Here is a 12,671-nt window from a genome sequence, read left to right as displayed (position 1 = left end):
AGCAAGAGGAATGACCTGGTAACTAAATTGGGAGGAGCTGTTGATTCTCTCAAAGGCAGAGAGATTTTGATGAAATAGAGGACTGGACAAACACCAACCATATAAAGTTCAACAACAGCAAGTGATGGATACTGCAAATGGGATGGGAGAAGCCTGGATGTATGGACAGCCTGGGACCAGTGCTGTAGAAAGAGACCTATGGGTCCTGTGGGACCTAGAAAATACCAGCAGTGCCCTAGCAGCCAGTAGGAACAACCCTGTCCTGGAGGCATCAGGTACAGCATCACCAGCCAGGCAAGGGGATTGTCCTGCTCTGCTCTGCATTAGGGCAGCCTCACCTTTAATATTGTGTGCACTTTTTTTTTTTTTTTTGGGCACCACAATTCAAGGAAGATATTAAGCTGTTAAAGAGCATCCCAAGGATGGTGAGGCATCTGTAGGGGAAGTCTTACTAGGACTAGTTGAAGTCACTTGGCTTATTCAGGAGGAGACTGAGGATAGTCTTCATCACAAACTACAGCTTTCTCAAAAGGGGAAGTGACAGCACCAGTGCCTTTCTTCTGGTGACCAGTTACAGGACCCAAGGGAATTACATGAAGCCAACTCAGGATATTTTATGATTCTGTGATTCTAAGCTTTGCTGACTCCTGTACTCTCAGCAAGGAAGATTATTTGGGATGCAGCAGGGCCTGTTCATGAAGGTCATTAATGACTTTTCTTCTTCCTTGTCTTTGTCTGGGGCCACCCTCTACTAGTGAGTTTGACTTGGGTGTTGTCTCCTCAGGGAGTGAAGGAGGATCCTCTCCCACCACATTTCCCTACGTGCAAAGGATGGACTCAGAGTTTTGAGTGAGTTTGAGCAGAGCACTCTATCTATTGCTGCCTGAGCTGTTAGCACTCTCTTCTTCCCTTCAGCCACCATGGCCTCAGACTTGACAGCAACCCCACAGTCTCAGAGGGACACCGGCTCTACCCAAGACCCCTGCCCCATTCATTCTGCTCCTGCTGGCTTATGCCAGCTCCTCTCCCTGCATGATTGTAGCTGTATTTGCCCTTCTCTCCATGTCTCTCTGCCCTCCTACACTACAGCTTTGGTATCAACTTAGATCTAATGGGTTGGGCTCAGCTCAGCAGATGGATGTAAGTGGGAAGAGGATTAGGTGGGTCTTATGTGAGCAAATGCAGGGGAGAATAAATACAGTCAACATTTATGTTGAAATTGTCTCAGCTAGGATGTAGATAGCACCCTACAAATACTAGACAGGTTAGTCCTTCCTGCTGGAGTTTCCAGTGATTCCTTGGCTTCCACTTCCAGGACCAGGCTAAACTAAAGTGCAGAGAAAGAAGCCTGTGATGTGTGCCAAGGCACTAGCACAGAGCAGTTAGGTAGGAGCTCATTGCTGCAGAAACATCTTTGCATTTTGAATTGACTACCCAAGGGGTGGATTCAAAGTGCATGCATTAAACCAGGACAAAGTGAATGAAACTGCTTTAAAATAAAGTTACTTTACTTTTCGTAGTGCAGACATAGAAACTTAATGTGGGCTAAGCAAGGTGTCAGTATACTGAGAAAACTGTAATATCTACCAGGCTAGGTTAATGTTTTAGGGTATAGGACACCCCAGAGCTCTGATGGACAACAGTGCCGAGGTAGTAACAATTCCATTTCTCCACATGGATATTTAGCCAGATGTAGCCACTCACTGCACTTCCTCCATGGTTTCCATATTTCATCTGCAAGGTTGGGGGCTCCCCTGCCTCTGAAATAACAGCCTGTGTTGACCTATGGGACACAACACTTCAGAAGAGAGGGAAAGGGGCAGATTTTGGAGTTGCCTGGCTGCTGCACACCACTCTTTCTCACTGGTGCATTGCCACGTTTTTCTGCATTGACTTGTCACTCACAAACAGATCAGAAACTCAAATCTCCAGCCAGGTGAGCTGCCCCCTCCTTAGGCTGGGTTGTAAAAGAGGCTGTTTTTGTCAGATCTGTGCTCTGTTTTGCACTTACGTGAATTGCTGTGTCACTGTTTCATTGTGGATCTGTTTGGAAACAACTCTGCAGCTGCCTCTCCTTCTGTTTTACTTGGAGTGAAGCAGATGAGTGTTGTCATGAGCCATTTTGAGTGTCCTTCCTTTGTGGCACTTTGCCTGAGAATGAGATGAGTCACAGGCAGGTTACATGCCCTGTCCTCGTGAGTGTGAATTAGAGGGAAAGGCTCTGGGATTACTGGCGATTGTCTCCCTGACCCCACCAAATCATGCATTTCACAGGACTGGAGGCTGATGTGGCCTCCTGGTCCTTTGGGTCCTGCTTAAAGGGGGATGAGCTCTTCTGTTCTGCTCTGCCAGCTGGGAGAAAAACCTGTTAGGTCTGCCTGACCTGTCAAATTGTAAGGGGTTCAAATGGATTAGGAAAGGAACGTCAAAAAATATTCCCAGCATATTGATGCCTCATGGCTTTGTGGCAAGGCTGTGTGTCATGGACAGAGCTATGTGCAATGAGGAACAGAAGTGGGATAAGGGAAATATTGTCTCCCTTGATGCATTTTGAACCATAGAAATTTCCACTCCTTAGGAAAAGCAAAGAGGAATTAAGAACCCAGGATTACAAGCAGGTCCACGGAGTGCAGCACAGTCTCAGAAAATTCAGATTATTCTTGGATCAGGGAAAGCAAGATGTATTTTTTGTTACATGCTTCCAAATCACTTAGTCAACCAAAGCTGAAAGATGCTGCTTGTAAGCAAAGCAAAAGAAGTCTGGGTGAAAAAGAAGTATTTATATTAAATATATTGTGGTAAAAGAGGTATTTATGTTAAAAGGTAGAACCAGGGAAGGATCAAGTGGGAATAAATTGGACATGGAAATCTTCAGCTTGGGAAGGAGAATTGTGTTTCTAAGCCTCTGAGACTTTTTAGGAAATCTTTCCAAAGAAAGGCATCAAGCCTCTTTCAGTGTGCAAGATGTAAAGTTGAGGAAAGGACTGCACAGGGACTGCCAGAGTGAGGGTGTAGAATTTATCAATATTGTGAGGAAGGTGTTGGAAGGAGATGATCATTGCTGTTCTCAGTTTGTTACGTGCCATTTTCAGTGGGTTTAATTATTCCCATGTTTCAGGGTTTCTGCCAGGAAGAATGCAGAACTTTGCTTCAGGTTCAGTTTGTTCCTGGGATTTTCTTCTCTCCTTTACCGGTTAGCATTGGATGGACTCATGTCAAAATTAGCTTGAGGCAAGGCTGAGCACTCCATTTGTGCTTTTAGAAGAAGAAAAAAATGTTTTGAGTGCCCAGCTCATTCTCACATCCAAAAATTGTCCCAGAGTCAGACCTAACGTCAGAGAGGAACTGGGCTGGGTCCTTCCTTCTCTGTAATGCAGAGGGTGGGTGACATCATCTGACATGGATCCATGACCTTGGCAACATACTTGCTGTCTCTTGCCTTTTTGCAACAGCACATTGTGCTTGGAGGCTTTAAAGTCCTTTACATTTCAAGTCTTTTCTTGACTGTGAACTGCTGGGGATGCCCATGAAGGGCTGTAGTTGAGCAAGACCCTGAACAGAGCTTTTTGGGAGCTTTTTCAGACATGCAGTTACTGCCTGGGGACAATGCATAAGGTGATCATGGTGATCTGTTTTGGAGCTCTGTGGTCCAAGGTAAGTGGTTCCCAGGACTGGTGTGTGGTGACTTATTTCCATCAGAACCTTTTCCTTCCGTAGTGACTTGGTAACCCAAAGGAAATTCCTGATGCAGGCATGGCCTAACCAGGAGCACTTTGTGTTTGAGAATGGAAGGCATAAGTCATAGCATTTTCCCTCCTCTGATTTCCTAGCAGATCAAGAAGATGACAAATGAAACTGTTTCAGACAGGAAACTCTCAGAGTCTAGCGCAGTGTAACTGTGCAGGTTTGTGTTGGAGATGAAAAAATATTCCCATACATGCTCCAGTGATGTGAGTGACCCAGGACATTTCTGTCATGGATTCAGCAGTGTACCCATGCTGGATAACCACAGTTCTCTTGGAGGCCTGGGCTTGGACCAGTTGTCCCTGGAGTGGATGCATTCCAGATCATGACAGCAGTTCTAGCCAGGTGTTTTTGGGACACTGAGCATGGCTCAGCAAACAAGTCAAGACACAGATAGTGACCTCCTCATGTGGCTACAGGATGAAAGGGGTCATTTAGACCAACCTGGGGCTTCAGCAAATACAGAGGAAGGATTTGTAGTGGGAAAGGTTATTCCAGGGCTATCCCATGGCATTTACACAAGCATTTGCCAAGGCAAGAACAGGGGAACCTTTCTTGTAAAGTTGCCAGCACTACCCATGCAGGAGAAGGGTCTGTAGCAGGCTGACAATCCTTCCAGTGCTTGGCTAGAGGAGCTGCTCCTGCACAGCATCACCCAAAGCCAAATCCCAGCTGTGACCATGCCCAAAGACAATTCCCAGCCCTGACCATGTCCTATGCCTGACTGCTGCTGGTTTTGGGAACCCATAGGCTGCTCAACACCCAGAGCAGCTGAGTGATGGGGGCATAACTCAGCTATGTTATGTGTGGGGGTGGGCAAAGAGAGGAGAATGTCCTTTTTCTTGTGTCACAGGCTGACGGAAGCAGGGCTGCCCAGACATCTGTGGGCTCCCTCTATTGCTCAGCCTGTGCTTCTTACTATGGCCATGGTCACAGTGGTTTTTGCCTTGGTCACAGCTGTCAATACCTGGTCTGGGTCCTGCTGCTGACGCAGGCTGCTGGAGGAGTGTCCAGAGAGCTCCAATAGCCTGGGTCTGGTCATCGAGGGGACAGAGCTGGGGTTCTGCCTCTGGGAGGAAGAGGTCTGAGCACTCCACCACAGGGCAGGGTGTTCCTGCCCCTTAGGGGACACAGTCTGAGCACGCCACACACTGTCTGCGGGTTCTGGCTTTGAGGGGTCAGTGTGTGAGCCCCGCCACAGAGGTCCTGCCTCGTGTGTCTTGAGCCCATCTGCAGAGCAGGGGTATCCTGTCTCCGGGGGACATGATCTGAGCCCCCCAAACTGAGGGACAGAATGAGGGTTCTGCCTCAGAGGACGCAGTCTGAGCCCCTACTGCAGAGAAGGGGAGTCCTGCAACTAAGGGGATGGGGGTCCGATCACTAAGGGGACGAGGGAATGAAGATCCGGTCACCGAGGGGACGCTGTGCCTCGCATCAAGGGACCGGGGGTCCTGTTACAGAGGGGACAGGATAGAGGAGATCCTGTCTCTGGAGAACGAGATCTGAGCCCGCCCTCGAGGGGCCGCGGTCCCGTTCCGGAGGGGCCGCTGCTCTCCGGCCTCGGCCTCTCCCTCAGCGCCATCTCGCGGGGGCCGCCGTGCCCGTCCCGCTCCGCTCCCCTCGGCCCCGGGTGCAGCCGGGAGCCAGCGCCGAGCTCCGGCCGGGGCGGAGAGAACGACGAGCGGGGCTGGCCCTGCCGTGTGTGGGACCTGTGAGACTGCTGAGGGGCCGCAGGCTGGACGTGCCCTGCAGCTGCCTCCCTCCCTGACAAGGCTGAGCATCAACCCCCTGCCACTGCTGTGCCCGAAAGATGCTTTGTCCGGACTGCCCCAAGCCCTGTCCACCCAGGGCTGAAACACTTCCGTGGATGGGGCAGCCGCAGATTCTCTGGGCAATCTGTGCCAGGTTCTCCCCATCCTCTGTCTTCACCTAAATGCAGTTCTGGCGATCATTTCCAGCCATGCCAGAGGTCCCGAAGCAGGAACTGCCCTGGAGTAGTGGTGACTGACTCTCAGGGATTTGGGCACAGGTATACAATAAGCTCTGAGAGGGATAAGAAATCACAGAATCATAGAATCATTTAGGTGGAAAAAAACCTTTAAGATCATTAAGTTCAGCCATTAACCCAGCACTGTAAAGTCTCCAATTAAACCACGTCCTAAGTGCCACATTTACATGTCTTTTAAATGCCTCCAAGTCTGTGAAGCCTTCACTTCCCTGGGCAGTTTGTTCCAATGCTTGACCATTGTTTTCATGAAGACATTTTTCCTAATATCCAACCTAAACCTTCGCTGGCACAACTTGAGCCCATTTCTTCTTGTTCGGTCTCTAGTTACTTGCGAGAAGATATTGACCCTACCTGGCTACAACCTTCTTTCAGGGAGTTGTAAAAAGCGATGAGGTCCCCTCTGAACTTCCTTTGCTCCAGGCTGAGCCCTCCAGCTCCCTCAGCCACTCCTCACAGGACTTGTGCTCCAGCCCCTTCCTCAGTTTCACTGCCCTTCTTTGGACTTGCTCTAGCACCTCAATGGCTTTCACGTCATGAGGCGCCCAAAACTGAGCACAGAATTTGGGGTACAGTCTCCCCAGTGCTTACTGTCCAGGGTCATGAACAAACAATGGTATATGTTGCCAGCAGTGAGCTGGAGACCCTACCAGGGATTTCTGTGGGGTCCAGTACACCCAAGGTGTGCATGAGGAAACACTCAGGGCTCTTTGAGTTCTTGTAGTGAGGGAAACTGAGCCCCATCTGTATAAGTTAACAGACTGATTAATATTCTGAGGTTGAAGGAGATACTTAAATGAGCTATAAAAATGCATCACTGCAGCAGGAATACAACATGGAGGCCATGAAATATAGGATTTTGACAGCTGACCTGAAGGGAAGATTCATTATCTAAGGGAATAGTCTGAGTTTTTCCATCCTCACAGCAAAACAGGATTTTGACCATCATTTTCTGGACCACTGGGAGCTCTGTGAGGATTCTGGGCTGCATTCAGCAGAGGGCAGTGGTTGGTTTGGTCACTGCTTGGCTGGGCAGCGTCAGACCTCTTAAAGCACTGCCATGCTATTTGCTGGAATAATTCTGCTGCAGAATATCCAAAAAAGCTGTAGAAAAGGATGGTGCACACAGATCCTCTCTGCCTTGCATCCGTGTAATGCAGAGGTAATGGTGGGTCACTGAAGTCTCTTGGGGAAATTTAGCAAACTTCTCTCTTCCCATCCTGTATGAGTTTACAAATCTAAAAGAGGGTTTCCAAGGAAAAAGATTGATTCCTTAACTTTGTTTAAATCTTTAGATTTACTGCTGTTTTTTGAGAAGTTTGGCATTTTGTTATCCACAAGTACTTAATTAAAATAAATAAAAAGAAAGCTTAAACCTGCTGTATGTGTTTATAAAATCCCACTAAACAGTAATTATAACCAGTAATGTTCATATGAGTGAAAGATACAATACAGTGTCTTGTCATTGGAGCGTCCTGTTCCCGTGGGAAGGGAAGAAATGCAGGAAAAAGGAAAGATTCCTTCCACACAGGGATACCAGCCACCTGGACCAAGCAATGTGTCCTAAGTGGACCTGGGAAAGTTCTGTAAACACAGCAAAATTTGTGTGGAGGTGCTCTGAGCTGCTTCAGAAAGCCGGGGAAGGGGATGCCGGGGGAGAACTCCTGCGATGGTCTCCCTGTGGATGCTGGCATGGCAGATGCTGCTGTGGGAGGGAAGCCAAGGCTGGGGATTCCTGGCCACTTGCTGTGTACGGGGCTGGTGGCAGCTGATGTGACATTGAACTTATTAGTTCAGAGCAGCTTTGGGGTTGCTGGAGTAGCCCAGTTTTAGGATCCCATTTCTGTGCAGGATGAACTCAGTTCCAGTCCACTGGATGCACTGGTGTGAGTGAGGATGGGTGAGAGGAGAAGGGGGGATGACTGTAACATGGGTATAAGTGTGGAGCAGAGCTTGTGAGGAATGGGAGACTGGGAGCACTGGAAGTGAAGTTCAAAAATAAAATCAAGCACTTAGCCATCATTTGCCTGCCCACCTGGATCCCTTTATCCCTCTGTGTGCCTGACATAGTCCTGTGCCCCTCCCCACACAGGTGTATGGGGGTTTTTAAAGTGAAACCTAGGTCAAAATCCTGTTCAGGAAAAATTAACTGTACATGTTAATCAAAATCAATATATTTTATACGTTCCATCTGGGAAGGGCTATGAAAGCATTGAAAGATGAAAGGACCTGGGCCAAATGGAGTATCTGTTCTGGTGCAATACCCAGGACTGTTGTAATACCAATTCTGCCTGGTGCTGAGCATCCTCTGGTCCTGCTGCAGGCAAAAGGGATGAGACTTTACAGCATAAAGCCCAAGTCTAAAAAGAACTGGTGGGATATTTACACCTGTGTCCCAGCAGCTTTATCTTTTCTCCACTTGCTGAGGAAAGCCCTCAGGCAGGCTATTTCCTGTGATTTTATGCACTGCGAGCTGGACAAAGATGATCCTCTGGAGAGCTATTAGAACATATTTAATCTGTGAAAGATTTTTGCTGATGGCAGGGAAAAAAATTGTACCTTGCCATGTACGGGAAAGAAATTCTATCCTTAAGGGGAACTGGAGAGAAGAATGAAGGGTTTTCCTTCCCCACTGAAGCTGTGTTATAAAGCTCTCTCCCACACAGAAGTTATCCTGTGGTTTTGACCTGCTCATGTCATCTGCTGGTGCCCATGCTGCTGTCTCCTCTCCCACCATAAACACTCCTGGCAAGGGGGAAACTCCCCAGACCCCTGGGATGTGGCACAGATAAACTCTTGACTTCTTTCATGAGAACCTGAATGCAGAGAATGTGCCTTAATTTCCTTCTTGCTTTCACCTCACACCTCCTCCATGTACTTGTGTCCTGCCTCTCATCTCCCTGGTCTCTTCAGGGTCTGTGCCTTCATGGTGAGTGTCTGTGAATCCTCTCCCTAGTCACATTGAATAATTTCTTTCTCTCACCACATGCACACACAAACACATTGCTGCACAAACTTGTCCCTTTTGGATTTATTGTGAATTTCTTTTCCTCCTTTTTAAGTGTTTGTGTCCTCAGATGTTCAGGCAGGTGCTGGGGTCCTCAGGCAGGGGATTTTGCTAAGTTCCCAACTGCATCATGCCACCAGAAATACAAGTGAGAAAGACTTCCAGAAATAGCCCAGAACAGACGCTAGACACCTCTGAAATCCTCCCTGGCTGCTATAGGGTGCTGGATTGGGATCTGGGTGATGTCTTATCTGCATCACATCACAGGAATTTGAGGGTGTGTTAAACAACGCACAGGCCCCTGCTGCCTGCAGCAGACGAAAGAACTTCCCTGCAACTGCCTCTGCCAGCTCCTTACCCTGTTTGTCCATCACACAGTTATTACTACAAACACACACTCCACATTTGCCACCCTTACCTGCACAGCTATGTTCTGTGCAGGTGTCCTACCCTCCTCTGTGCATTCCTCCCGTGGGATTCTGCTGGTCCCTCGCTCAGCATTGCTGACAAATAACCCTCCAGGATACTCATGGCAGGACCAATTGATTTTTCTTGCCTCCCAGCATCTTGCAGCACAAACAGCTGTGCTATCATTCATGAAAGTTAAGTTACAAATGGCACATCCGCATTCCTTGTACTGGCAGCTGCTGCTGTTGGTATTAGACATGGCAGCTGTAGAAACAACACACAGAGAACACCCTCCCACCCACTCCTCCACTCTGTCTGGGCTTGGGAGGGCTTCCCACGTGGCTGCCAAGTGCAGAGTATGTGGGCTTTGCTGGGCAGGTCTAGACAGGTAGTGTGGTGACTGAAAGGAAGCAAAAAATGTTAAGGATGCTCAGTGATACTGGCAGATCTGGAGCTCTGGGTGGTGGATATGGAAGAACTATGCTCCTGTGTGATGTGTGAACATCAACTGTGTTCCCCAGTCCATTTGTATCACCCCATTTCTGCCCCAATGTAAAGAAGGTGTTTAATCTACTTTAAATCAACTGGTGGACTAACTCCTCTCTGTTCCCATTCCCATCTTTCTCTCATGCCTCAACCTGGAAAAGGCAGCTGAAACATCTGAAGAAGCTCAGCAAATAACCACCAGAAAGCCTGACCCTGGAAACATGCCTCATAGGAAGAGACAGACTAATTTAATTTTTTTTGGAATGCAGGAAGAGAGGGTTGTTTACAAATACCTTTGCTGGGAAGAAAAAAGGTCTGGCATCTCAGGGTGTAGTTATCTGTTAGACAAAGAGCAAATATCTGTGGCTTTGGAATGTAACACTGCAAAGACAAAGAAGGAGATGTATCTTCTCTAAACCTCAGAGAAATTAGAGCAGAACTGCAGCCTTTCTGGAAAAGTGGCTCCAGTTTAAATGAGTTGATGCTGGGATGACTGGGAGAGGCTTTCTCACCTCCATTAGGCAGTCAGTAGCCTTAGAAGTGCTGCTGGCTTCCAAGTCCTTTCAGCCTTGAGGAAACAGCCGAGTTGTGCCTGTTTTGATATTCCATGGGTGAATACACCCTGCAGTGACTTATGGAAACCTCTGCAGGTCAGGTGCAGTATTAGCAGTGGCAGAACTGTTAGGATTGTATGGATAAACCATCCAATTGTTTGCTTTAATTATGACAATACAAATCTGTTTGCTTTATGCAGTGTTTGTCATAAGATGAATCATGGTTACCAAAATTATCGTGGATGATTCTGTGTATAATAGCAGGCCAAGAGGTTAGAAGAGGAAGGGTTTCCGGGTTGGGTAGAAGGCACAAAGTAAAGCTACCAGATAAACAAGCCATAACTTCTATCAAGAACCTATCAACAGATTCTCACCACATGATCTGCAAATGGGCAGCAGTGCAGAGAAGTCCGTTTGAACTGGCGTCTTGAACACACCAATTTTTCTAAGCAATGCAGGGAGGGCGGCATTTCCAACTTTAAATATAATCAATCAAGAGAGGCCTTCCCTGGGAAGACAGGATTTGGGCGGTCTCCAAGCTATCCAAAACATTGAGAGGTTGGATACTGGGCTTTGGTCTAAGCTCTTGTCTAATGAACTTCAGGAATTAATTTATAAGGATCCTTCTCTGGAGAGATGCTGACTGTGGGATCAAAGGATGGATGAGCCAACGGCTGGGCTCTGGCCCAAGGCTTTCATGCCATGCCCTACTCCCATATGGACTTCCCCTGAGCAAGTCTCTTGGGGGCATCTGTTTAACTGATCTGCAGCAATTTCCACTTTTCTCCATCTGTAGAGACAAACAAGCACTTCTAGCCCTGTTTTAGAGTCCTCTTTTGGAGGAGATGGAAGCAAAACTGCTCTAAACAAAAAACTTTTGCTGCTATTTTACTCCTGGGTACTTGAACCAAATAGATGGAAATTTGTTTAGTTGCTTTAAGGTCATGTCAGGAAGGTCTTATTAGAGTTTACTGAGGGATTTAAAGAGAAGCCAAGGGGTCTCCTGCAAGGTCTTCAAGACATCCCCAAGAATGCTTCTTTTGGAGTTCAGATTAGTCCTTGGTCTTTGAGTTTTCCTACTGAGAAGATCACAGGTGATGTGCTTGGAGGAATATGTTTGGATCAGAGTTCCTGGCACATGGTGTGTCTCTTGGGTATGGTCCTGTGCAGGGTGAGGAGTTGGGTTCAATGGTCCTTGTGGGCCACTTCCAGCTCAGGGTATTCTATGATTCCATTATTCCACTTACCTTCTCATTGGGATGGCAGATGCTCCTCTCTGTGAGCTTTCCCTGAGAGTGCTGTGAGGTGAACAAGGACTTTCTCCTCCACGTAAACTTGGCTTTATTTCATCTGACAGGCTCTTCCTTGTTGCATAGCAGCTGGAAAGAAGAGCCTCAGTCCTGAGCTGGGCTGTTGGCTCTGCATAGAGCCATGAAGGAAAAACAAAATCACTTGTGTTAGAGCACAGACCCATACCTCCATACCTAAATTAATCTGATATCTGACACTGTCATGAAGAATCATGATGGACAGTTTCATGAGCTAAAACCTTGATATCCTACCAGCATTTGATGCTTATAAGAACACTTAGAGAAACACCCATCTCTGTCAGGGAAGTTTGGGTGCTTTTCGAGGCAGTTGTGATTGATTATTGCTTGTGCAAGAGGACGTGCTGCAATCCCAGACTACCCTGCCCAGGATGCCCTGCAGAGATGGGACATGTGCTGTGATGTGACATTTCAGGTGACACCGTCTATCATAAGCCTCAGCCAGTATTTCCCATGACAATACTGCTTGTCATGTAGCCAGCATTTACAGTGGATGCTGGTATGAGTCCATGAGCATCCACACCATACCAGATCCCCTCCTGCATCCCCAGCACCCTCTTCCTAAGGGTGTAGGGATAAAGACCCTCTTCCTTTTTCTCAGCACACTGGAGATTGTCCTGTCTTGTACTGCCAGACCACAAAAGCTCAGATGGATGTGGGGAGATCACCCTCGTCCCTTTCCTGGGCCTCACCATGGAAAAGCGATAAAGTGCTCTGCTTTAAAGCTTTTTCTTCCTAAAATGGGAGTCTTCCAGCTTTGATCCAAGCACTGGCACCCTCCCCAGAGATCCTGTTTTGGGACTAATTGTGTCCAGAAGGGGAAAAGCAAGCCAATCCTCACTTGTTTTCCTATTGCATCCTTTGCAGCGTATCATGTCCCTGCGTTCTCTGTCTGTTTTCCCTTGTCCTACCTTCCTCATCCTTGTTCTTACTAGCCCTGCCCTTCATGGAACTCGGCTTGTTGTTTAACCTGTTGGGTCCCTCTCCTTCCCTTCCTCTATTACTTTGTGGTTTGAGTTCCTCTGCAATGCCTTCCTCATCTTCCTCTGTCCCAGAATAGCTATGGAGATCAGACCTGTCTTCTCCCAAATCCTTGCCTGAAGCCACCCCTGCCCTTACACTTGGAAGACAGGTACAGA

Source organism: Prinia subflava, chromosome 1 (genome assembly GCF_021018805.1).
Source record: "Prinia subflava isolate CZ2003 ecotype Zambia chromosome 1, Cam_Psub_1.2, whole genome shotgun sequence".
NCBI lineage: Eukaryota > Metazoa > Chordata > Aves > Passeriformes > Cisticolidae > Prinia > Prinia subflava.
Note: the sequence above shows the minus strand (reverse complement) of the source record.